General features: G+C 43.1%; 1 pseudogene across 1 annotated transcript in view; it reads right to left on the reverse strand.

Annotated features, from left to right (window-relative positions):
* Positions 1-18,165, reverse strand: part of LOC106611131 (forkhead box protein N2-like) — a 61,508-nt pseudogene extending 43,343 nt beyond the window's left edge. Inside the window, exon 1 of the transcript XR_006771246.1 lies at positions 18,017-18,165. The product of XR_006771246.1 is annotated as a forkhead box protein N2-like (transcript). The remainder of the gene's footprint in view (positions 1-18,016) is intronic.
* Between the last annotated feature and the right edge of the window lie 7,446 nt (positions 18,166-25,611).

Consider the following 25,611-nt stretch of genomic DNA (forward strand, 5'->3'; position numbering starts at 1 on the left):
ACAGACAGAGAGAGAGAGAGGACTGACAGAGAGAGAGAGGACTGACAGAGAGAGAGAGGACTGACAGAGAGAGAGAGGACTGACAGAGAGAGAGAGAGGACTGACAGAGAGAGAGAGGACTGACAGAGAGAGAGAGAGGACTGACAGAGAGAGAGAGAGGACTGACAGAGAGAGAGAGAGGACTGACAGAGAGAGAGAGAGGACTGACAGAGAGAGAGAGGACTGACAGAGAGAGAGAGAGGACTGACAGAGAGAGAGAGAGGACTGACAGAGAGAGAGAGAGGACTGACAGAGAGAGAGAGAGGACTGACAGAGAGAGAGAGAGGACTGACAGAGAGAGAGAGGACTGACAGAGAGAGAGGACTGACAGAGAGAGAGGACTGACAGAGAGAGAGGACTGACAGAGAGAGAGGACTGACAGAGAGAGAGAGAGGACAGACAGAGAGACAGAGAGAAAGCGGACTGACAGAGAGAGAGAGGACAGACAGAGAGAGAGGGAGAAAGAGAGAGGACTGACAGAGAGAGAGAGGACTGACAGAGAGAGAGGACAGACAGAGAGAGAGAGGACTGAGAGAGAGAGAGAGAGGACTGACACAGAGAGAGAGAGAGAGGACTGACACAGAGAGAGAGAGAGAGAGGACTGACAGAGAGAGAGAGAGAGAGAGAGAGAGAGAGAGAGAGAGGACTGACAGAGAGAGAGAGAGAGAGGACTGACAGAGAGAGAGAGAGAGAGAGGACTGACAGAGAGAGAGAGAGAGAGAGAGAGGACTGACAGAGAGAGAGAGAGAGAGAGAGAGAGGACTGACAGAGAGAGAGAGAGGACTGACAGAGAGAGAGGACTGACAGAGAGAGAGAGAGAGGACAGACAGAGAGACAGAGAGAAAGCGGACTGACAGAGAGAGAGAGGACTGACAGAGAGAGGACTGACAGAGAGAGAGAGGACAGACAGAGAGAGAGAGAGGGAGAAAGAGAGAGGACTGACAGAGAGAGAGAGGACTGACAGACAGAGAGAGAGAGAGAGAGGACAGAGAGGACTGACAGAGAGAGAGAGGACAGACAGAGAGAGAGAGAGAGGACAGAGAGGACTGACAGAGAGAGAGAGGACAGACAGAGAGAGAGAGAGGGAGAAAGAGAGAGGACTGACAGAGAGAGAGAGGACAGACAGAGAGACAGAGAGAAAGCGGACTGACAGAGAGAGAGAGAACTGAGAGAGAGAGAGAGAGAGAACTGAGAGAGAGAGAGAGAGAGAACTGAGAGAGAGAGAGGACTGACAGAGAGAGAGAGAGAGAGAGAGGACTGACAGAGAGAGAGAGAGAGAGAGAGGACTGACAGAGGGAGAGAGAGAGAGAGAGAGAGGACTGACAGAGAGAGAGAGAGAGAGAGAGAGGACTGACAGAGAGAGAGAGAGAGAGAGAGAGGACTGACAGAGAGAGAGAGAGAGAGAGAGAGGACTGACAGAGAGAGAGAGAGAGAACTGACAGAGAGAGAGAGAGAGGACTGACAGAGAGAGAGAGAGAGAGAGGACTGACAGAGAGAGAGAGAGAGAGAGAGGACTGACAGAGAGAGAGAGAGAGAGAGAGGACTGACAGAGAGAGAGAGAGAGAACTGACAGAGAGAGAGAGAGAGAGTGAGAGAGAGAGAGAACTGACAGAGAGAGAGAGAGAGAGAGAGAGAGAGAGAGAGAGAGAGAGAGAGAGAGAGAGAGAGAGAGGACAGAGAGAGAGAGGACAGAGAGAGAGAGAGAGGACTGACAGAGAGAGAGAGAGAGGACTGACAGAGAGAGAGAGAGAGAGAGAGAGAGAGAGAGAGAGAGAGAGAGAGAGGACTGACAGAGAGAGAGAGAGAGAGAGAGAGAGAGAGAGAGAGAGGACTGACAGAGAGAGAGAGAGAGAGGGGACTGAGAGAGAGAGGACTGACAGAGAGGACTGACAGAGAGAGAGAGAGAGAGAGAGGACTGACAGAGAGAGAGAGAGAGAGAGAGGACTGACAGAGAGAGAGAGAGAGAACTGACAGAGAGAGAGAGAGAGGACTGACAGAGAGAGAGAGAGAGAGAGGACTGACAGAGAGAGAGAGAGAGAGAGAGGACTGACAGAGAGAGAGAGAGAGAGAGGACTGACAGAGAGAGAGAGAGAGAACTGACAGAGAGAGAGAGAGAACTGACAGAGAGAGAGAACTGACAGAGAGAGAGAGAGAGAGAGAGAGAGAGAGAGAGAGAGAGAGAGAGAGAGAGGACTGACAGAGAGAGAGAGAGAGAACTGACAGAGAGAGAGAGAGAACTGACAGAGAGAGAGAGAGAGAGAGAGAGAGAGAGAGAGAGAGAGAGAGAGAGAGAGAGAGAGAGGACAGAGAGAGAGAGGACAGAGAGAGAGAGGACAGAGAGAGAGATAGAGGACTGACAGAGAGAGAGAGAGAGAGAGAGAGAGAGGACTGACAGAGAGAGAGAGAGAGAGAGAGAGAGAGGACTGACAGAGAGAGAGAGAGAGAGAGAGAGGACTGACAGAGAGAGAGAGAGAGAGAGAGAGAGAGGACTGACAGAGAGAGAGAGAGAGAGAGAGAGGACTGACAGAGAGAGAGAGAGAGAGAGAGAGAGAGAGAGAGAGAGAGAGGGGACTGAGAGAGAGAGGACTGACAGAGAGAGAGAGAGGGGACAGAGAGAGAGGACTGACAGAGAGAGAGAGAGAGAGGACAGAGCGAGAGGACTGACAGAGAGAGAGAGAGAGGACAGAGAGAGAGGACTGACAGAGAGAGAGAGAGAGAGAGAGAGAGAGGACTGAGAGAGAGAGAGGACTGACAGAGAGAGAGAGAGAGAGGACTGACAGAGAGAGAGAGAGAGGACTGACAGAGAGAGAGGGCATATTGGAAGAAAGTTGTTACTAGTCCAAAGTTAAAACAGAAGTAGGCTAAACTAGGGCTACCCAGTGGCGCAGCGGTCTAAGGCACTGCATCGCATTGCTAGAGGCGTCACTACACACCCGGGTTTGATCCCGGGATGTATCACAACCGGCCATGATCGGGAGTCCCATTGGTCGGCGCACAATTTGCCCAGTGACGTCCGGGTTAGAGGAGGACTTTACTTGGCTCATTGAGCTCTAGCAACTCCTTGTGGCGGGCCGGGCGCCTGCAGGCTGACCTCGGTCGTCAGGTGAACAGTGTTTCTTCCGACGCATTGGTGTGGCTGGCCTCTTGGTTGAGCGGGTGTTAAGAAGCGCGGTTTAGCGGGTCACGTTTCGGAGGATGCATGACTCGACCTTCACCTCCCGAGCCAGTTGGGGAGTTGCAGCGATGAGACAAGATCAAAATTGGGGAGAAAAAGGGGGTAAAATAAAAAAGATAAACAAATTAATAAAGTAGGCTAAACTAAAAGGTGGCAGTGGAATGTGGATCTCCCTTTGTCTACCGATCGTTCAGAGCGCTGTTGATGTCTGACTGCTGACATTTTCATGTGATTCTACATGTAAAAATCACATCCAGCATGGCACATGTGTTGTTGCCTATCCTCACCACCTGAGGGCGGCCCGTCATGAAGTCCAGGATCCAGTTGCAGAGGGAGGTGTTTAGTCCCAGGGTCCTGAGCTTAGTGATGAGCTAGGAGGAAAGGGATCGTCAGCGCCTGGGAAACAGTGGGTTAACTGCCTTGCTCAGGGGCAGAACGACAGATTTTTACCTTGTCAGCTCGGAAGGCACTATGCTGTTGAACGCTGAGCTGTAGTCTTTGAACAGCATTCTCACGTAGGTGTTCCTTTTGTCCAGGTGGGAAAGGGCAGTGTGGAGTGCAATAGACATTACGTCATCTGTAGATCTGTTAGGGCAGTATGCAAGTTGGAGTGGGTTTCAAAGCCTTTCATGGCTACAGATGTGAGTGTTACGGGGCGATAGTCATTTAGACAGGTTACCTTCGCGTTCTTGTGCACAGGGACTATGTTGGTCTGCTTGAAACATGTAGATATTACAGACTGGGTGAGGGAGAAGTTGAAAATGTCAATGAAGACACTTGCCAGCTGGTCAATGCATGCTCTGGGTAAACGATGTGAAGGCCTTCCAAAGTACAACTCAGCCATCACTGAACACTGATAGTCTATCTCTTAAGGGTCATGTGGTTTAGAGTTCAGTCAGCCGGTGTGCAAACATTGCCCCAGCTAACACAGAGCTACGTGGCAGAACACTCACAAGCTGCACAATCATGTATTAAAAGGGTAGTACTATGCAACTTTCGAAACAAATTAAAATGCGTGTGCTCATTCCAGAAGATGTGGGTGAAACGTGTGGAGAATTTCAGAAATGCTTGTTAATACTAGTCTATTCAAATCAATGAAATAACAGAATAATTATTTCATAATCTAGAAACCTTCTCGTCTCAGCTTTTTTCTTGACATGGATTGCAATGTAATAATTTGACACCAATGTGAGTTATGCATTCTTTGAACATAGGCCTACACAAGTATAAACTCTGTGTTACTGTACTACACAGAAGCCTATTGACGCACAGCAACACCGCCGTAGAGGATAGTCTGTTTCTCTGCAGCTGACAACAGCCGATCTGTGTCAGCCAAGCTGCTCTATGTCCTGCGTCTCTACTAAACCCAACCTGTTTATTAAACCAAAAGTGACCCTTACAACAGTCTCAGACAACCCCACTCTGAAATCAGAGGGAGGTTTCTGAGGGACTAAATGCAAAGTGGCTGTGTCATATTCAGAGATGTCTACAGCCTCAAAACATAAAGCAGTTCTAGAGATTCACAGAACAATGCCCATCCATGTACCAAGAACTCTGCACAGCCAAACACATGCAGATCCCAAAACATGCCCAATTAACACATTCCCGAAAGCCTTAACACTCAGTAAAGTCGAAGGGGTGGGAATTGCCAGAGACCTCACCATAACATATCACCAAACGTAGGTGACGATACGATATGTATTAGGATTCTCACGATTCTATATGTATTGCAATTCGATATGTATTGCGATTTGATACTGTGATTTGATGTTCCAAACATATTGCTCAGTATATGTCTGCTGCAGAGGGACAAGAGAGAGCCACGAGAAAATTTGTTATCAGTCATGGAAATAAAATAGCTGAAAACAAAATTGTCTCTACTTAAAAAGAAGATGGAGAACAAGCTATGAAAGAAAAATACTGGAGTTTTGGTGCAGGTACAGCCAACTAGCGCAAAAATATTACAATATTGTCGAAATTATACAGTACAATATCCCGGTATGTAACTGTATCAATTCAATTCACCCCCCCCCCCCCCATCACTAGTAAAGTCACACTAGTCTTAAATAGAGAGGGTCAGAGAAGCTTTCAGAAGGTACACAACTTCTGGTCCGTGGCTCTGAGCGGTGTGTGTGTGTCAGGAGATGAAAAATGTGAGCAGCTGCAGTCATTAAAAGCAGTAACCTCCAAACAAAGGCCAGATCATATCAGCAGACAGACAAGAGCCTTGATGGGTTGATAGAGGAGGCAGCGGCAACAGACAAATTGGCTGCTTCAGTGGGATAAACCAGAAACCACCAGATCCGGCCAGAGAGGAGCAGAAGAGGAGACCTTACTAACCCAACAGGGACAACTCTCAGAGACGACAAGAAGGAGAGATGGTCCTCACATGAATCAGGAAGACGAAAATAAAGAACCGAGACAGCACACCACTGTTGTTTTTCTGCTCCTCTTTCACTTCCTTTAAAGCTGCAATATGTAACTTTTTGGGCTAACTGACCAAATTCACATAGAAATGTGAGTTAGACAATAGATCTGTCTCCCTCATTGAAAGCAAGTCTAAGAAGCGGTATATCTGTTCTATGCGCGCTGTTTCTATGTTTCCCGTTCTTAGTTTTGTTTGTGTCATACTTTCGGTTTTGTACACCAGCTTCAAAAAACTGAAAACACAATACAATTTTTAGTTATTTAAAAAATACTTCACAGCAGATTAGATACAAGGGACAATGATTTTATATATTTCTTTGGTCACAAATTGAAATTAGGTGAACTATTAGAATTTGCAACCAGGAAATGGCGGTGCAATTTCCGCATACTGCACCTTTAAATCATACAGCCGGAGTTGAATACAGGATTGAATTGTTTCACTATTTCATGCAACACTGAGGTGGTGTCTACACTTGACACTTACATGGGACTTCTGCTATCCTAATACGAAGATCAAATTGAAAAGACGGGTCTAGACGCACAAAAGTCGCTTTATGGTCTGATTGTGTTCAGATCTGGCTGACACATCAGGGGGTAGTCAGGGATGCATCGTGTGCGGATTTCTCCTCAGTCTGAACGCAATCAGGCTACCAAAAGTGCATACAGTGGGTGACGTCATCAGCACTCTTCCCACAACTCTCCAGAGAAGAACTTCTCATTATAATGTTGGAGGAAATTCATTCCTAGCGTGTGAGGAACATGTGTGCTGGCCTCAAATGCTAGCCAGCTAACTAATATTTAGAAATCCAAGAGTTAACCTAACCCATCTGCAATCCCTTTATTAACATTGCCTGCTAGTTTGCGGACTGGCTAATTCCATTTGAATACAGCCCGGGGAATCTGGATACACTGTGGAGACAATAGACACATTTACATGTAGTTGTAGTTGCATGACTCGCTGGGAATTCCATGATCAAAACTCTAAGATCAGAATACTAAAGCAGCATGAACGGTCAAGTCTAGACGGCCTGAGAAACAGTAAACAAAGAGTGGTGAACATCTTGCAACGGTGTCTGTCCATGAAAACCAGTCATCTGAGCCTTGATGTGATTGAGTATGTCTTAGTAATCTTTCTTCCACTGAAGAGTAATTGATGTGTATATACAGTTGAATTCAGAAGTGGAGAGAATGATGTATTTCAGCTTTGATTTCTTTCATCACATTCCCAGTGGGTCAGAAGTTTACATACACTCAATTAGTATTTGGTAGAATTGCCTTTAAATTGTTTAACTTGGGTCAAACGTTTTGGGTAGCCTTCCACAAGCTTCCCACAATAAGTAGGTTGAATATTTGCCCATTCCTCCCGACAGAGCTGGTGTAACTGAGTCAGGTTTGTAGGCATCCTTGCTTGAAAGGTCAGGGCTTTGTGATGGCCACTCCAAGACCTTTACTTTTTTCTCCTTAAGCCATTTTGCCACAACTTCGGAAGTATGCTTGGGGTCATTGTCCATTTGGAAGACCCATTTGCGACCAAGCTTTAACTTCCTGACTGACGTCTTGAGATGTTGCTTCAATATATCCACAGAATTTTACTTCCTCATGATGCCATCTATTTTGTGAAGTGCACCAGTCCCTCCTGCAGCAAAGCACCCCCACAACATGATGCTGCCACCCCCGTGCTTCACGGTTGGGATGATGTTCTTCGGCTTGCAAGCATCCCCCTTTTTCCTGCAAACATAACGATGGTCATTATGGCCAAACAGTTCTATTTTTGTTTCATCAGACCAGAGGACATTTCTCCAAAAAGTACAATCATTGTCCCCATGTGCAGTTGCAAACTGTAGTCTGGCTTTTTTATGTCGGTTTTGGAGCAGTGGCTTCTTCCTTGCTGAGCGGCCTTTCAGGTTATGTCGATATAGGACTTGTTTTACTGTGGATATAGATACTTTTGTACCTGTTTCCTACAGCATCTTAAAAAGGTCCTTTGCTGTTTTTCTGGGATTGATTTGCACTTTACACACCAAAGTACGTTCATCTCTAGGAGACAGAACGCGTCTCCTTCCTGAGCGGTATGATGACTGAGCGGTATGATGGCTGCGTGGTCCCAAGATGTTTATACTTGCGTACTATTGTTTGTACAGATGAACGTGGTACCTTCAGGCGTTTTTAAATTGCTCCCAAGGATGAACCAGACTTGTGGGGGTCTACAATAATTTTTCTGTGGTCTTGGCCGATTTCTTTTGATTTTCCCATGATGTCAAGCAAAGATGCACTGAGTTTGAAGGTAGGCCTTAAAATACATCCACAGGTACACCTCCAATTGACTCAATTGACGTTAAATTAGCCTATCAGAAGCTTTTAAAGCCATGACATCATTTTCTGGAATTTTCCAAGCTGTTTAAAGGCACAGTTAACTTGGTGTATGTAAACTTCTGACTAGAGGTCGACCGATTAACCTGTTATGGCTAGGGGGCAGTATTTTCACGGCCGGATAAAAAACGTACCCGATTTAATCTGATTATTACTCCTGCCCAGAAACTAGAATATGCATATAATTATTAGCTTTGGATAGAAAACACTCCAAAGTTTCTAAAACTGTTTGAATGGTGTCTGTGAGTATAACAGAACTCATTTGGCAGGCCAAAACCTGAGAAGATTCCATGCAGGAAGTGCGCTGTCTGACAATTTCTTGGCCTTCTTGATTATCTCTATCCATTACAGGGGATCTCTGCTGTTACGTGACACTTCCTACGGCTCCCATGGGCTCTCAGAAGGCGGCAAAAAGCTGAATCGTGGCGTTGCAGGCTCTGGCTGAAAAAAAGTAGCGCGTTTGGATAGTGGCTGGTTACAGTACTGAGAGACTCAGGCTCGTGCCCGCGTCGACCCCATGCTTTATTTTCTTTCGTCTTTTTACCTAAACGCAGATTCCCGGTCGGAATATTATCGCTTTTTTACGAGAAAAATGGCATAAAAATTTATTTTAAACAGCGGTTGACATGCTTCGAAGTACGGTAATGGAATATTTAGAAATCTTTTGTCACGAAATGCGCCATGCTCGTGACGCTTATTTACACTTCGGATAGTGTCTTGAACGCACGAACAAAACGCCGTTATTTGGATATAACAATGGATTATTTTGAACCAAACCAACATTTGTTATTTTAGTAGCAGTCCTGGGAGTGCATTCTGACGAAGACAACAAAAGGTAATCAAACTTTTATAATAGTAAATCGGAGTTTGGTCAAGGCTAAACTTGGTGGGTGTCTAAATAGCTAGCCGTGATGGCTGGGCTATCTACTGAGAATATTGCAAAATGTGCTTTCACCGAAAAGCTATTTTAAAATCGGACACCTCGATTGCACAAAGGAGTTCTGTATCTATAATTCTTAAAATAATTGTTATGTTTTTTGTGAACGTTTATCGTGAGTAATTTAGTAAATTCACCGGAGGTTTGCGGGGGGTATGCTAGTTCTGAACGTCACATACTAATGTAAAAAGCTGTTTTTTTATATAAATATGAACTTGATTGAACAAAACATGCATGTATTGTATAACACAATGTCCTAGGTGTGTCATCTGATGAAGATCATCAAAGGTTAGTGCTGCATTTAGCTGTGGTTTTGTTTTTTGTGACATTATATGCTAGCTTGAAAAATGGGTGTCTGATTATTTCTGGCTTGGTACTCTGCTGACATAATCTAATGTTTTGCTTTCGCTGTAAAGCCTTTTTGAAATCGGACAGTGTGGTTAGATAAAGGAGAGTCTTGTCTTTAAAATGCTGTGAAATAGTCATATGTTTGAAAAATTGAAGTTTTTGTATTTTTGAGGAATTTGTAATTCGCGCCAGGCCTATCATTGGATATTGGAGCAGGTGTTCCGCTAGCGGAACGTCTAGATGTAAGAGGTTATTAACTAACCTCTGTCACTCCTATTGTTCTATTGACTCCAGTGTGCTAAGGTGCTGCACTCAACACCCTTTATACCCAATTAACACTCAAGGTGTGAAGACAACTGGTGGTCCAACGATGATGATGATGTGTGTAGCGACTGGGCCTATCTGAACACTCTGGAGTAGCGTGTGGGGTTTGAGATGGCGTTAGAATTAGAAAACACACTGCCTGTCGGAACAAAAACTGGCGAGTTTGGTGCCGTTCATGTTAACTAAAGTACCAGTCTGATCAACAGCCAGTCATGAAAAGGTCTGTGATTTAACAATGACCTTCAAACATTGTGTTCTCTATGCGTGGTTGGTTTATTTTTGTAATTAAACTTTTAGCCAGGGAGTCATGCTGAGACCATCAATAAACAATTACTTTACATCAATATACACATCAATTACTCTAAATCTACAGTTGAAGTCGGAAGTTTACATACACTTAGGATGGAGTCATTAAAACAAATTATTTAACCACTCCACAAATGTCTTGTTAACAAACTATATTTTTGGCAAGTTGGTTAGGACATCTACTTTGTGCATGACACGTAATCTTTCCAACAATTGTCTACAGACAGACTATTTCACTTATAATTAATTCACTGTATCACAATTCCAGTGGGTCAGAATGAGGTCGACCAATTATGATTTTTTTAACGCCGATACCGATTTATTGGAGGACCAAAAAAAGCCGATACCGATTAATCGGATGATTTAACAAATAATAATTTGTATTTTTTATTAATTTATTTATTTGTAATGACAATTACAACAATACTGAACAAACACTTATTTTAACTTAATATAATACATCAATAAAATAAATTTAGCCTCAAATAAACAATGAAACATGTTCGATATGGTTTAAACAAAGTGTTGGAGAAGAAATTAAAAGTGCAATATGTGCCATGTAAAAAAGCTAACATTTAAGTTCCTTGCTCAGAACATATGAAAGCTGGTGGTTCCTTTTAACATGAGTCTTCAATATTCCCAGGTAAGAAGTTTTAGGTTGTAGGAATAATAGGACTATTTCTCTCTATTCCATTTGTATTTCATATACCTTTGACTATTGGATGTTCTTATAGGCACTTTAGTATTGCCAGTGTAACAGTATAGCTTCCGTCCCTTTCCTCGCCCCTACCTGGGCTCAAACCAGGAACACATCGACAACAGCCACCCTTGAAGTATTGTTACCCATCGCTCCACAAAAGCCGCGGCCCTTGCAGAGTAAAGGGAACAACTACTTCAAGGTCTCAGAGCGAGTGACGTCACCGATTGAGACGCTATTAGCGCGCACCCCGCTTACTAGCTAGCCATTTCACATCGGTTACACCAGCCTAATCTCGGGAGTTGATAGGCTTGAAGTCATAAACTGCTCAATGCTTGAAGCACAGCGAAGAGCTGCTGGCAAACGCACGAAAATGCTGTTTGAATGAATGCTTACGAGCCTGCTGCTGCCTACCACCGCTCAGACTGCTCTATCAAATATCAAATCCTATACTTAATTATAATATAATAAACACACAGAAATACGAGCCGTAGGTCATTAATATGGTCAAATCCAGAAACTATAATTTCGAAAACAAAATGTTTTTTCTTTCAGTGAAATACGGAACCGTTCCGTATTTTATCTAACGGGTGGCATCCCTAAGTCTACATATTGCTGTTACATTGTACAACCTTCAATGTTATGCCATAATTATGTACAATTCTGGCAATTCATTTCGGTCGTTGTTAGGAATAAATGGTCTTCACACAGTTCGCAACGAGCCAGGCGGCCCAAACTGCTGCATATACCTTGACTGCTTGCACGGAATGCAAGAGATGTGACACAATTTCCCTCGGTAAAAGAAATTCATGTTAGCAGGCAATATTAACTAAATATGCAGGTTTAAAAATATATACTTGTGTATTGATTTTATAGAAAGGCATTGATGTTTATGGTTAGGTTCACATTGGTGCAACGACAGCGATTTTTTCGCGAATGCGCTTGTTAACCATTTCTGTCTCCATAACAGACATGTCAACTTCTTTTTTAAGGACTGCTGCTAATCCTAATGGCCTCCATTAAACAGCCCCAGCTAAAACACAATCCCCTATACAGACCACTACTATAGTTCGGAAGAGGTTTAGGCTAACCTTTAATCATTCTGGGTCAAAGTCCATCATACTGTGATAACATGGAATTGTTGTTAACGTAATAGGGAATGCTTTATATTCACAGACTGGTAGGCCTTAAAGTAACAAGCCTTATAAATCCTTAACACTAATGCATGTGAAGAACATGCAATCTAACAGTATTTACTTCTTGGAAAGCAAAATAACAAGCATATTACCTTGTGAAACATGTTTATGATAGAACTATCGCCTATAGGCAAGGCATGATTAATGTATTAAGAGTTAAAGCACCTATAGCCTCCTACATGTTTCAGAACCATTAGTGTTCCATTCCCTAGTCTCCAGAGTGAGATGGATAATGTCAGTCTGGTACACTTTAACATGTCCCAGAGGACAAGGACAGAATATTCACCAAGATTGAAGCACCGGGCTCTTTCTATTGCACTCCTTGATTAAAATGGCATGTCTTCTTTCACTGTGGAATATGGTTAGTGTGTTGTTGTCAACACAGTGCTGAGCGCAAATAGGGGGGGGGGGGGGGAATTTAAATAACCTTATTATGTGGAGCAGCCAAGATGATCAACCACACATACACCCCTACACACACACTTGTGACAATCTTTCCACCACGTGCCTGCACTGAGAGATAGCCATTACATAGCAGGGTTAGCAGCAGCATTACTAGGGTTATGGGCAGGGCATATTTATAGTCATGAATGCCATGAAAGAGAGAACGTCTCAGACTATTTCAGGCAGCTAAAATAGTTACCCTTCTGACTGCAGCCCTTTACAAGCATGTATACTTGTGCACATTATGGCACAAACATTTTTTTTTAAAACTTGCAAACGCACAGGGTAGAAACATTTTTAACAGCATATGGTTCCATGAAAACCAATCATGTACAGTGTGCTCACACACAAACACACTATGGGCCTGAATTCCTGGCAGTAAACTAACGACCGGTTGATCACTTCTGTTTCCCTACTTTTGTCTCAGGCCTGCTTATCTGTGGCACATTTGTCAGCAAACAGCATCTGTTTGACAAAACAGGAACACTGCCCCTCCTCACCCTAATCTCACACATGCACTTGCCTGCGTAACAAGACAACTACAGTAGGCAACACATTTCAATCAAAATCATCATCCTCTGTTTTGTAAAAGGAGAAAAGGGGAGACATGATCACACAGACACGAGAGGGGATACTATTATTGTACGTTATCACACCAACTGCCACACCTATGGAGAAGAAAAAATGTTGAATTGGCCACAAACAGTCAGACAATCTTGTGATAATCCATTACCTCATGGATTTAGTGTAGCAGTCATTCTCAGAAAACGGTCAACAAAATAATCTCAAGAATCAAATTTTACAAAATGCCCTCTTGAATCTCTGAGATTAGGATATGTACTTATCCATTTCATAATTATGTTTTGCGGTCAGATATTACGCATTTAAAAAGCGCACCCCGCTAACTAGCTAGCCATTTCACATCGGTTACACCAGCCTAATCTCGGGAGTTGATAGGATTGAAGTCATAAACAGCGCAATGCTTGAAGCATTGCGAAGAGCTGCTGGCAAAACTCACGAAAGTGCTGTTTGAATAAATGCTTACGAGCCTGCTGGTGCCTACCACCGCTCAGTCAGACTGCTCTATCAAATATCAAATCATAGACTTAATTATAATATAATAAACACACAGAAATACGAGCCTTAGGTCATTAATATGGTCGAATCCGGAAACTATCATCTCGAAAACAAACGTTTTTCCTTTCAGTGAAATACGGAACCGTTCCCTATTTTATCTAACAGGTGGCATCCCTAAGTCTAAATATTCCTGTTTCATTGCACAACCTTCAATGTTATGTCATAATTACGTAAAATTCTGGCAAATTAGTTTGCAACGAGCCAGGCGGCCCAAACTGTTGCATATACCCAGACTCCGCGTGCAATGAACGCAAGAGCAGTGACACAAATTCACCTGGTTAATATTGCCTGCTAACCTGGATTTCTTTTAGCTAAATATGCAGGTTTAAAAATATATACTTCTGTGTATTGATTTTAAGAAAGGCATTGATGTTTATGGTTAGGTACAGTCGTGCAACGATTGTGCTTTTTTCGCAAATGCGCCTTTGTTAAATCATCCCCCATTTGGCGAAGTCGGCTGTCTTCACAGTTCGCAACGAGCCAGGCGGCCCAAACTGCTGCATATACCCTGACTCTGTTGCAAGAGAAGTGACACATTTTCCCTAGTTATAAGAAATTCATGTTAGCAGCCAATATTACTAAATATGCAGGTTTAAAAATATATACTTGTGTATTGATTTTAAGAAAGACTTATGTTTATGGTTAGGTACACGTTGGAGCAACGACAGGCCTTTTTCGCGAATGCGAACCGCATCGATTATATGCAATGCAGGACAGGCTAGATAAACGAGTAATATCATCAACCATGTGTAGTTAACTAGTGATTATGATTGATTGTTTTTAATAAGATAAGTTTAATGCTAGCTAGCAACTTACTATGGCTTCTTACTGCATTCGCATAACAGGCAGGCTCCTCGTGGAGTGCAATGTAAAGCAGGTGGTTAGAGCGTTGGACTAGTTAACCAACCGTAAGGTTGCAAGATTGAATCCCTGAGCTGACAAGGTAAAAATCTGTCGTTCTGCCCCTGAACAAGGCAGTTAACCCACCGTTCCTCAGCCGTCATTGAAAATAAGAATGTGTTCTTAACTGACTTGCCTAGTTAAATAAAGGTGTATAATAAAAAAATACCACGGCCGATCGGTATCCAAACATACCGATTGTTATGAAAACTTGAAATCGGCCCTAATTATTCGGCCATTCCAATTAATCGGCCGACCTCTAATAGAACTGTCACCTTGTGTATTCTACTATTATAACTCTCAACAGCAAGGTGAGACCCAAACTAAGTTCCCAAAAATGTGTGGGTAGCTAAATTTCAGGAACTTTCAATAAAAATGTTTGTTTTTCAGAATTCCTGGTTGGGGGGGGATTACAGATTTCCAGCTTATTTCTTGCCGATTCCGGGATCTCCCCCCAACCGGGATTTCAGGAAAACCAGGGAATTTGTTTAAAGTTCCCGGAATTTTGCAACCCGCAGCCCTAGTGTATGTATGACATATATACATACTTACATATATATTAAAAAAGTTTTTTGTGGGGGGGGGGAGCAGTTGCCCATCCCTGATCTATGCCAAGGCGCATTGAAGCTGTTCTGGATGCTCGTGGTTGCCCAATGCCCTATTAAAAGGAATAATCCACCCAAAACCACCCATTCCTATAATTTACCATGTTAACCTGTTATGGCGAGGGGGCAGTATTTTCACGGCTGGATAAAAAACGTGCCCGATTTAATCTGGTTACCACTCCTACCCAGTAACTAGAATATGCATATACTTATTACATATGGATAGAAAACACCCTAAATTTTCTAAAACTGTTTGAATGGTGTCTGTGAGTATAACAGAACTCAATTGGCAGGCAAAAACCTGACAAGGTTTCAGGCAGGAAGTGGCCTGTCTGACAAGGTGTCGTTCTTCTTGTCTCTGTTTATTGAAGAGTGAGGATCTTAGCTGTCCCGTGACACTTCCTACGGCTGCCATAGAGTCTCAGAAGGCGGTAAAAAGCTGAATCGTGGCTTTGCAGGCTCTGGCTGAAACAAAGTAGCGTGTTTGGGTAGTGGCTGGTTACAGTACTGTGAGACTCAGGCGCGTGCCCGCGTCGACCGAATGCTTTGTTTTCTTTCCTCTGTTTAGCTAAAAGGAGATTCCCGGTCGGAATATTATCGCTTTTTTACGAGAAAAATGGCATAAAAATGGATTTTAAACAGCGGTTGACATGCTTCGAAGTACGGTAATGGAATATTTCGATTTTTTTGTCACGAATTGCGCCACGCGCGCGACCCTGATTTACCATTTCAGATAGTGTCTGGGACGCACGAACAAAACGCCGCTATTCGGATATAACGATGGATTATTTTGGACCAAACCAACATTTGTTATTGAAGTAGCAGTCCTGGGAGTGCATTCTGACGAAGACAACAAAAGGTAATGAAACTTTTATAATAGTAAAGCTGATATTGGTGAGTGCTAAACTTGCCGGGTGTCTAAATAGCTAGCCCGTGATGCCTGGGCTATGTACTTAGAATATTGCAAAATGTGCTTTCACCAAAAAGCTATTTTAAAATCGGACATATCGAGTGCATAGAGGAGGTCTGTATCTATAATTCTTAAAATAATTGTTATGCTTTTTGTGAACGTTTATCGTGAGTAATTTAGTAAAATGTTAGCGAATTCCCCGGAATACAATGCTCTCTATTGGCAGACTAGCAAACATAGCTACACACAATAATACCAAAGTCAATATCAGCATGTGAAGTAGCTAGTTGACTGTAAAATCGGCTAAACAAATTCAGGGGGCTACAATCTCACCATGTTCAACCTGCAGATCGATGTGCCTCGGAGTGTTGAGTCTGACATTCACAACAGTACCATGCAATGCACCCTGGACTGAAGAGGCGGAACCTCTGTTAAATTACACATATCTTGAGGTAGGAATATCGCTAAAATATAATCAATGGCTCATTCGAGAGAAGACGACCTCCTGTGTTATGATATCAGCCAGTATTTAAATCTGACATGTATGATAGATGTTTTTCTAATCTAGAAGTCACATTCTGATTAACTTCCAGTGTAGTGAGAGCGGCTTTATCGCAATGCTAAGTTACACCAGCTGAATTTCTGCCTGCTTTAATGGAAATTGCTCAGATGCACATGAAATGACACCAGGAATCGATAGAACATTGCTTAGAGATGCACAACCAACGATGTTGGTGTTACCTTTATTTTGGCAGTTACCTGTAGCTACTCCAAAGGCAATTTGACACTAAACCCATGGCATGTCCAGGGATGTGCTGATATGCTCCAATATGTGATGAGGGTCTTCAGAGTTGCTGTGGTGACTTATTCCATCATCAGTGCGCTGTGTCGCTGTCCCATAATGCATTGTCAAAGACCACGCTCCATTTCAACTGACAAGATTGCAACGCGGGACAATCTGCACGTGAGTGCTTGAGGATTTGACTCAACGTCCACCCAGATATATATTGCATTGAGTGCAGGCCAACTCATGGGACATTATAGGTTGAGCGGAAGAAATTAAAGGTTAGCGAGCCATCTTTCGCTTGATCAGCTCTTCGATATCCCCTGGACCACGTGTCACGGGCAATTTCACTCAATGAGGAATCAATAACAGAAATAATTCACTCATCATTTTCACACAATAAATGTAGTTATCACATCGACTATCGCTGTTTGATAGACCGACAACACCGCAAATTGGCTACAAAGTCACAAACATGGTAACCCCCCGCTACTGTCGCCTAAAAAAATTGCCCTACACTTTCTCCTCAAATTAAAAAGCGTTTTTGCATTAACAAATCAACGACTAAGGTTTAAAATACTATTTCAGATTACTTTAAAAATGTTCCATGCTCCAAATTACACAAATGGCATGACACCATTTAATACATGAAATAAGTTCAGGCAGTTAACTGTGTGGTGTCTGACAAATGGTTGAACTCGCAGGCAGACCCGTGTCATGACTCATGGCAATCTAACGTCGAATGAAACGCGAAGTATACATAACACATTCAAGAAACTAGAACGATACATTTTCATCGAATGACTGCATGCGAAAACTAGCCATTTGATATGACCCATTAAAACTTTTAGGAAAGTAGCAAAACTATCCAAACTGGATAGAGATATCCATCGTCGCTACACATTGTTGCAATTGATATCTAAGTCTGTAAAAGTGTTTAATGCATGCTCAAATCTGAATAAAAACATTGGACGGTCAATTGTATCTTGTTGGCTACTGCTCGGTCACAAAAGAAGTTTGCTACATAGCTACATAGCTCGATAGCTAATGCCACATGGAAGACAAAACGCCCAAAACAACTTCTTAGCGCAAGGTAGCTCTAGTTTAGTATATATTGTGGAGTTGAGAAACTCAGGTAAGCAAAAATTAAAACACAAAGACTAAATAATTGAAACGTTTCCATATAACATTGTTTATGTAGTTTACCATACCATAACGCAAAACTAGAGTTCGGATAACAAATGGGGGAAGTAACGTTGCATGTTGTCCGCTATAGAACTGCCATGCTGGCTGCTCGAGCTATCAGTTACTGCTCTCATTTACTTCGCGCTGCCTTTCACCAGCCATGGAAAACACAAAGCATTCCGTAATATCTCACACCATAAAATGAAATAAAGACATATTTTCAACTACTTACAATCATACACGCGGTTCCAGTAAAATAGCCGTATGGCTGGAATCGTGTGTTCAGGTGTTTGTCTCAGTTTCTCAGTGTCAGAGATCACATCGGCAGCTGCTTCCCCATACACGCAACGCGCAGATATCACGCCGCACAGTAACGCTACCAAACCCCTCTCCGTCGCCAAGGCAACAAACCCACTTCAGCCAATCATAACCCCTCCCTTCCATACCCTGGCAACTGGCCGCAGCGCAGAAGAACAGCGTTGATTTGTGTGCGCGGTCTCCGCTACACAATTTGTATTTATTTTTTTATTCACAGGAGTTCATTATGTAGCCTAACTAGAATATGGCGTATTGTAAACGCAATTAAATAAGATTGATCAAGCGCACAGTACCATTGTTTTATGTCTCCAAAGAATACAGTTAATTCCAACTGTTAGAATAAATTGCACAACATTTGGTGGTGAAAGTGGGGATAAAGGAAAAGAAAAGGCATCTGCTTTACTTTGGCGGGGTCTCCAGCCAGAGGCATCATGCCCATAGGGGAAACAGGGTCACGTGCCCCTTCAGATTTTTCCTTTTTAAAAATGTTTTTTTTTCTTCTGTAATATGACTAGCCACCTTGCAATTTTATGAAGTTAGCTCAGATAAGTTCCCAACATCATAACTAGCTACCAAGAAGCCTTTTCAGGCTGTCAATCAAGTTAGAGTAGTTAACTATCTTAGCTGACATGCCTGTTGGCCAGGTTTGTAGACTTCAGAAACGCAAGCAAAAACTAAATGTACTGAATAAGACTCACATTCCTTTTAATATTTTACCCAAATTTGAGCAGAGAAAAATATTTTGTTTCTTTAAAAAAAGAAGCAGGAGGATACGGACAGCTGAAGAGGTATGCTTAGATATGCAGATAAATATATATATATATTTTTTTACATAGAATTAAGCATAATGATTATGTCTCTAGGTTGCAGGAAAAAGCTGTTTAAGGTGTTTAAAAAATGCAAAATTCGCCAATTTATGGTCGGAAGACCGAGCCCCCCCTCTGGACAACCCCCCAGCCATCCTCACGTAATTTGTGCCCCCTCAGGTTTTTGGGATGCATGATGCCCCTACGCTTGACTTATTTGCACAGTATTACACAGTCATGTAGACCTACAGTATAATGGCAAGGGGTGCATTATGTGTATTCTTGAGTGGAGCCTATTGCTCATTTGAGAGCCTATGGGCCACAGTGCAACTCTATGGGCTCTCTAAGCATCACTGAGTTTACACCAAACTGTAACTCTCACATCAGAGTGTGATAGCTGACTCACTTTAGACCTCCTCCTCCCGCTCATCTGTACTCCTTCTCTGTCCTCGTCCTCCTGCTCCTCTGTCCTCCTCCTCCCACTCCTCTGTGCTCCTCTCTGTCCCCCTCCTCCTGCTCATCTGTCCTCCTTCTCTGTCCTCCTCCGCCTGCTCCTCTGTCCCCCTCTTCCCACTCCTCTGTCCCCCTCCTCCCACTCCTCTGTCCTCCTTCTCTGTCCTCCTGCTCCTCTGTCCTCCTCCTCCCGTTCCTCTGTCCTCCTCTGTCCTCCTCTGTCCTCCTCCTCCCACTCCTCTGTCCTTCTCTGTCCTCCTCCCCCTGCTCCTCTGTCCTCTTCCTCCCACTCCTCTGTCCTCCTCTGTCCTCCTCCTCCCACTCCTCTGTCCTCCTCTGTCCTCCTCCCGCACCTCTGTCCTCCTTCTCTGTCCTCCTGCTCCTCTGTCCTCCTCCTCCCACTCCTCTGTCCTCCTCTTCTGTCCTCTGTCCTCCTCCTCTGTCCTCCTCCTCCCACTCCTCTATCCTCCTTCTCTGTCCTCCTCCTCCTGCTCCTCTGTCCTCCTCCTCCCACTCCTCTGTCCTCCTTCTCCTCTGTCCTCCTCTGTCCTCCCGCTCCTGTGTTCTCCTCCTCTGTTCTCCCGCTCCTCTAATCTCCTCCTCTGTCCTACCCCTTCTCTGTCCTCCCCTGTCCTCCTTCTCTGTCCTCCTCTGTCCACCTTGTTCCTGTTTTTTTAGAACCTCCCTCAGAGATATAACTCTGAAAAGCTACCAAAGTAGTCTAATTTACTGCTGTAGCCTACACCCCCTTTTTTCTGCCAAAGGTTATGCTTTCAAAATGTTGGGTTCAAGTGATATAATTTCTCTATTACCTTGTAATTAATTACAGACCCTTTTGTTCACTTTGAAATGTCATAGTCTTCCTACACCATTCTTCTGTTTGGAATGTTGTAGTAGACCAAATTTACAATGCTTTTGCATCTTCCTTCTAGTGGAAACAGAAACACACCCTGTTCTGCTTCATGTCCTTCAGTTAGTTCAACTAGACAAACAGGATCTTCTGTGAATGGGTGGTGGTATGCTACAGCCAAGCTGGAGTCAATGAAACCAGAAATTTAGGGTTAAACAGAAGCCAGCCATTAGAGGGTTAAACAGAAATCAGCCATTAGAGGGTTAAACAGAAACCCGCTATTAGAGGGTTAAACAGGAACAAGCCATTAGAAGGTTAAACAGAAACCAGCAATTAGAGGGTTAACCAGAAACCAGCAATTAGCCTGGGGTTAAACATAAACCAGCCATTATAGGGTTAAACAGAAACCAGCCATTAGAGGGTTAAACAGAAACCAGCCATTAGAGGGTTAAACAGAAACCCGCCATTATAGGGTTAAACCGAAACCAGCCATTATAGGGTTAAACAGAAAATAGCCATTAGAGGGTTAAACAGAAATCGGCCATTAGAGGGTTAAACAGGAACAAGCCATTAGAGGGTTAAACAGAAACTAGCAATTAGAGGGTTAAACAGAAACCAGCAATTAGAGGGTTAAACAGAAACCAGCCATTAGAAGGTTAAACAGAAACCAGCCATTAGAGGGTTAAACAGAAACCAGCCATTAGAGGGTTAAACAGAAACCAGCCATTAGAGGGTTAAACAGAAACCCGCCATTATAGGGTTAAACCGAAACCAGCCATTATAGGGTTAAACAGAAACCAGCCATTAGAGGGTTAAACAGAAACCAGCCATTAGAGGGTTAAACAGAAACCAGCCATTAGAGGGTTAAACAGAAACCAGCCATTAGAGGGTTAAACAGAAACCCGCCATTAGAGGGTTAAACAGAAACCCGCCATTAGAGGGTTAAACAGAAACCAGCCATTAGAGGGTTAAACAGAAACCAGCCATTAGAGGGTTAAACAGAAACCAGCCATTAGAGGGTTAAACAGAAACCAGCAATTAGAGGGTTAAACAGAAACCCGTCATTAGAGGGTTAAACAGAAACCAGCCATTAGAGGGTTAAACAGAAACCCGCCATTAGAGGGTTAAACAGAAACCAGCCATTAGAGGGTTAAACAGAAACGAGCAATTAGAGGGTTAAACAGAAACCAGCAATTAGAGGGTTAAACAGAAACCCGCCATTAGAGGGTTAAACAGAAACCCGCCATTAGAGGGTTAAACAGAAATCAGCCATTAGAGGGTTAAACAGAAACCCGCTATTAGAGGGTTAAACAGGAACAAGCCATTAGAAGGTTAAACAGAAACCAGCAATTAGAGGGTTAACCAGAAACCAGCAATTAGCCTGGGGTTAAACATAAACCAGCCATTATAGGGTTAAACAGAAACCAGCCATTAGAGGGTTAAACAGAAACCAGCCATTAGAGGGTTAAACAGAAACCCGCCATTATAGGGTTAAACCGAAACCAGCCATTATAGGGTTAAACAGAAACCAGCAATTAGAGGGTTAACCAGAAACCAGCAATTAGCCTGGGGTTAAACATAAACCAGCCATTATAGGGTTAAACAGAAACCAGCCATTAGAGGGTTAAACAGAAATCAGCCATTAGAGGGTTAAACAGAAACCCGCTATTAGAGGGTTAAACAGGAACAAGCCATTAGAAGGTTAAACAGAAACCAGCAATTAGAGGGTTAACCAGAAACCAGCAATTAGCCTGGGGTTAAACATAAACCAGCCATTATAGGGTTAAACAGAAACCAGCCATTAGAGGGTTAAACAGAAACCAGCCATTAGAGGGTTAAACAGAAACCCGCCATTATAGGGTTAAACCGAAACCAGCCATTATAGGGTTAAACAGAAAATAGTCATTAGAGGGTTAAACAGAAATCGGCCATTAGAGGGTTAAACAGGAACAAGCCATTAGAGGGTTAAACAGAAACTAGCAATTAGAGGGTTAAACAGAAACCAGCAATTAGAGGGTTAAACAGAAACCAGCCATTAGAAGGTTAAACAGAAACCAGCCATTAGAGGGTTAAACAGAAACCAGCCATTAGAGGGTTAAACAGAAACCAGCCATTAGAGGGTTAAACAGAAACCCGCCATTATAGGGTTAAACCGAAACCAGCCATTATAGGGTTAAACAGAAACCAGCCATTAGAGGGTTAAACAGAAACCAGCCATTAGAGGGTTAAACAGAAACCAGCAATTAGAGGGTTAAATAGAATCCCGCCACTAGAGGGTTAAACAGAAACCCACCATTAGAGGGTTAAACAGAAACCAGCCATTAGAGGGTTAAACAGAAACCAGCCATTAGAGGGTTAAACAGAAACCAGCCATTAGAGGGTTAAACAGAAACCCGCCATTAGAGGGTTAAACAGAAACCCGCCATTAGAGGGTTAAACAGAAACCAGCCATTAGAGGGTTAAACAGAAACCAGCCATTAGAGGGTTAAACAGAAACCAGCCATTAGAGGGTTAAACAGAAACCAGCAATTAGAGGGTTAAACAGAAACCCGTCATTAGAGGGTTAAACAGAAACCAGCCATTAGAGGGTTAAACAGAAACCCGCCATTAGAGGGTTAAACAGAAACCAGCCATTAGAGGGTTAAACAGAAACAAGCAATTAGAGGGTTAAACAGAAACCAGCAATTAGAGGGTTAAACAGAAACCCGCCATTAGAGGGTTAAACAGAAACCCGCCATTAGAGGGTTAAACAGAAACCCGTCATTAGAGGGTTAAACAGAAACCCGTCATTAGAGGGTTAAACAGAAACCCCCATTAGAGGGTTAAACAGAAACCCGCCATTAGAGGGTTAAACAGAAACCCGCCATTAGAGGGTTAAACAGAAACCCGCCATTAGAGGGTTAAACAGAAACCCGTCATTAGAGGGTTAAACAGAAACCCCCATTAGAGGGTTAAACAGAAACCCGCCATTAGAGGGTTAAACAGAAACCCGCCATTAGAGGGTTAAACAGAAACCCGCCATTAGAGGGTTAAACAGAAACCAGCCATTAGAGGGTTAAACAGAAACCAGCCATTAGAGGGTTAAACAGAAACCCGCCATTAGAGGGTTAAACAGAAACCAGCCATTAGACGGATAAACAGAAACCAGCCATTAGAGGGTTAAACAGAAACCAGCCATTAGAGGGTTAAACAGAAACCCGCCATTAGAGGGTTAAACAGAAACCAGCCATTAGACGGATAAACAGAAACCAGCCATTAGAGGGTTAAACAGAAACCCGCCATTAGAGGGTTAAACAGAGACCAGCCATTAGACGGATAAACAGAAACCAGCCATTAGAGGGTTAAACAGAAACCCGCCATTAGAGGATTAAACAGAAACCAGCCATTAGAGGGTTAAACAGAAATCAGCCATTAGAGGTTTAAACAGAAACCAGCCATTAGAGGTTTAAACAGAAACCAGCCATTAGAGGGTTAAACAGAAACCAGCCATTAGAGGGTTAAACAGAAACCAGCCTTTAGAGGGTTAAACAGAAACCAGCCATTAGAGGATTAAACAGAGACCAGCCATTGGAAGGTAAAATGGGACCTGTTTGTTTATCCAGGTGTTGTTCTAACTGATCTAACCAATTTACTTTTCATGTTTTGTTGTTGTTTTTCTGGGTATTGAGGCTTGAAAGAAATTTAAAAAATCTGACGTGGTGCTCTCTTAAATCTTTGATTAGAAGTCACAGTTTGGAGTTTTCCTCATTCACTGGTTTTCTTTCTGAAGTTGCTGTTTCAGTTTTTTTCCCCCCAGCACAATTCACCATGGCAACTGTTAGTGACTGGGTCACATGGCCTATCTCATGCTTGGAGAATAGGAAAGGATGGGCAGATGATGCAGGCATCTGTCTGTCGGTTTCTGGTTTATTGGTTAAATGTCATTTGTGGGAGTGGAATGAACCATCCCAAAAATTGCCCCTTTGAATACAAAACCCTACAAACACTTTAAGGCACATGTGTCAAACAGTGTCTGTGGGTTTTCGCTCCACCCTTGTACGTTATTGATAAATTAAGGTCACTAATTAGTAAGGAACTCCCCTCACCTGGTTGTCTAGGTCTTAATTGAAAGAAAAAAGAAAAAACCCACAGACACTCGGCTCTCCATGGAATGAGTTTGACACCCCTGGTTTAATTTGACCTACGGTATGTCTTTTTGTAAACCACATTCAATCTAGAGAGAATGACCAAGGCCCATTCTATTTCTGTTGAATAAATGTTTTGTATCTGTGGCTCTGATGGTCATAATTCCCACCAACCTAGCTCTGATGGTCATAATTCCCACCAACGTAGCTCTGATGATCATAATTCCCACCAACGTAGCTCTGATGATCATAATTCCCACCAACGTAGCTCTGATGGTCATAATTCCCACCAACGTAGCTCTGATGATCATAATTCCCACCAACGTAGCTCTGATGGTCATAATTCCCACCAACGTAGCTCTGATGATCATAATTCCCACCAACGTAGCTCTGATGGTCATAATTCCCACCAACGTAGCTCTGATGATCATAATTCCCACCAACGTAGCTCTGATGGTCATAATTCCCACCAACGTAGCTCAGATGGTCATAATTCCCACCAACGTAGCTCTGATGGTCATAATTCCCACCAACGTAGCTCTGATGGTCATAATTCCCACCAACGTAGCTCTGATGATCATAATTCCCACCAACGTAGCTCTGATGGTCATAATTCCCACCAACGTAGCTCTGATGGTCATAATTCCCACCAATTTAGCTCTGATGATCATTATTCCCACCAACGTAGCTCTGATGATCATAATTCCCACCAACGTAGCTCTGATGATCATAATTCCCACTAACGTAGCTCTGATGGTCATAATTCCCACCAACGTAGCGCTGATGATCATAATTCCCACCAACGTAGCTTTGATGGTCATAATTCCCACCAATGTAGCTCTGATGGTCATAATTCCAACCAATGTAGCTCTGATGGTCATAATTCCCACCAACGTAGCTCTGATGGTCATAATTCCCACCAATGTAGCTCTGATGAATCATAATTCCCACCAACGTAGCTCTGATGATCATAATTCCCACCAACGTAGCTCTGATGGTCATAATTCCCACCAATATAGCTCTGATGGTCATAATTCCCACCAGCGTAGATCTGATGGTCATAATTCACATTCATTATTTATATTCTACATTGTTTATTTATCGTCCCTGAATGTACAGGTGTGTGTTGGTGTGAGTGAATGCACATGGTGTAAGTATGCTCTAACACAGACTTAGCTGAGATAAAGAGGAACAATATACAGTGGGGCAAAAAAGTATTTAGTCAGCCACCAATTGTGCAAGTTCTCCCACTTAAAAAGATGAGAGAGGCCTGTAA

The sequence above is a fragment of the Salmo salar genome, chromosome ssa01 (genome assembly GCF_905237065.1).
Source record: "Salmo salar chromosome ssa01, Ssal_v3.1, whole genome shotgun sequence".
Lineage (NCBI taxonomy): Eukaryota > Metazoa > Chordata > Actinopteri > Salmoniformes > Salmonidae > Salmo > Salmo salar.